This window comes from Capra hircus, unplaced genomic scaffold (assembly GCF_001704415.2).
Source record: "Capra hircus breed San Clemente unplaced genomic scaffold, ASM170441v1, whole genome shotgun sequence".
Taxonomy (NCBI): Eukaryota; Metazoa; Chordata; class Mammalia; order Artiodactyla; family Bovidae; genus Capra; species Capra hircus.
Genome location: NW_017214158.1, coordinates 2,942 through 4,780, shown reverse-complemented (window position 1 = coordinate 4,780; position 1,839 = coordinate 2,942). Strand labels below are relative to the sequence as shown.

The 1,839-nt window shown below is 59.3% G+C and overlaps 2 non-coding genes across 2 annotated transcripts; both read right to left on the bottom strand.

The window, feature by feature from the left end:
• Positions 1 to 604: 604 nt before the first annotated feature.
• TRNAV-CAC lies at positions 605 to 678 on the bottom strand. The gene has a single exon. It is a non-coding gene; the product is annotated as a tRNA-Val (tRNA).
• Positions 679 to 1,279: 601 nt separating this feature from the next.
• Positions 1,280 to 1,353, bottom strand: TRNAN-GUU. The gene has a single exon. It is a non-coding gene; the product is annotated as a tRNA-Asn (tRNA).
• Between the last annotated feature and the right edge of the window lie 486 nt (positions 1,354 to 1,839).

The following is a 1,839-nucleotide window of genomic DNA, read 5'->3' as shown; positions in this document are numbered from 1 at the left end:
AAACCTCCATCTAGGTTACCCTTGCAAACATCTTCTTTACAGTGGCACTGGTGGTTCAGAGGTAGAATTCTTGCCTCCCACGTGGGAGACCCGGTTCGATTCCTGGCTAATGCATTCTGGTTCTCCGTTTTGGACTTCGCTGTTGGCTCAGACGGTAAAGAATCTGCCTCCAATACAGGAGGCCTCGACTGTGAAACGTCGCAGCGGCCCAGGGCTGTGTGCAGCTGTGCAAGGCTCCCAGCCCTGCCCTCGCGGCTCATCGCCCTTCACCTCTCCTTTCCTGGGCGTCGCTTTTGCTCTGGGGCAAGGACACAAAGTAGCGGACTGGGTCCCTCCTGGTCTAGCGGTAGCGCTGCGTGCTGCCGAGCCCAGGTCTTGCTCTCTTTGTGAACCTTGGTTTTCTCTGTCGTCAGGCTCGGTGATGAGTGGCGGATGATGAGCGGATCCGTTCACCTCCAGATCTCCTAGCGCTGAATTAAGAGACTTGCAGGTGGTCACCAACTCTTCCTCCAGCTGCGTCCCCTGCCGCACCCCGTGCCTTTCGCGCCTGTTGGTTTTGCCAATGAGAAGGCACATCTCCGCGGGGGAAAAAGAAGAGGAAGCCTGTTTCCGCCCGGTTTTTGAACCGGGGACCTTTCGCGTGTGAGGCGAACGTGATAACCACCACACTACGGAAACGGGACAACCCCGATTCCTGAACACTGTATCCATGAAATCCCCAGGTCCCGCCACCACGAACCACACCACCAACTCTTAAGACTCAAAGAGGAACCTTGGAGCCCCAGGCTCTCTCAGGCACGGAGACGGCGGCTCCCGAGGGCCCTGCTTTAGGGTTCCCCTCTGCCCTGAAGTGAGGCCCCTCGGGCCCCCACAGGTGGCCTTCGGGGCCCCGCACCCAACGCAGAATCCTCAGATCCTCAGCTGCGCACCCTGAGTTCAGGGGTCGCCCCCGCCGACTCCCCAGCTCCCGGCAGCCGCAGGAGCGGGGACGGTGGGTGCGAGCGAGGCCCAGGTGACCCCGAAACCCAGCGGCGTGGAAGCCGCCCCTCCCGGCTGCGGACCCGCGCCTCGGTGGTCCTCTTCTCGGGGCCGGCGATCAGCGCTCCGTGCTCTCAGGAATGACCGACGCTTCCAATCCACCCGGGACGCGCCCTCGCCGCTGTTCCTTTGCACCTGACTCCTGTGCTCTTTCTCTGAAAGTCCGTTGGGCACATCACTTCTCCGGTGTCCTCCTGGCAAAAGGGAGTCTCTTTGGTGTTGCCTAAAATGGCACCCCCACCGTCCCTGGGTGGGCTCGAACCACCAACCTTTCGGTTAACAGCCGAACGCGCTAACCGATTGCGCCACAGAGACAGCATTACAGGGTTCATTGGGACTCTCTATGGAGTAGACACTCATTCCCGGGGTGAGCGCTCTGTCCGCCAGTAAAACGGTGCCACTTCCTTGCCCCTACCAGCCACAGATGCCAGCGCCCCCAGAGAAACCGCCATCCAGGCCTCGAACCTTCCAGGCCTGAACCGAAATAGATCCAAGGACAGCTGAACACCGGTTGTTCCCATGATGGCTCTTCCCGTTTCCTCGCCTACACCCAACAAATGAGTTTGCCCACCCTGGCAAAGGCCTCCAGGACGAGATTGGGCTTCGGTTTCCCTGTGTCCACCAGGCGGTTTCCACCAGAGTGGGATTTCCTTGGGGTTCAGATGGTAAGAATCCGTCTACAATGCAGGACACCCTGGTTCAATCCTTGATTTTGGAAGATCCCCTGGAGAAGGGAATAGTCACCCGCTGCAGTATTCTTACCTGGAGAATCTTTGGACAGTGGAGTGGAGCCTATACAGT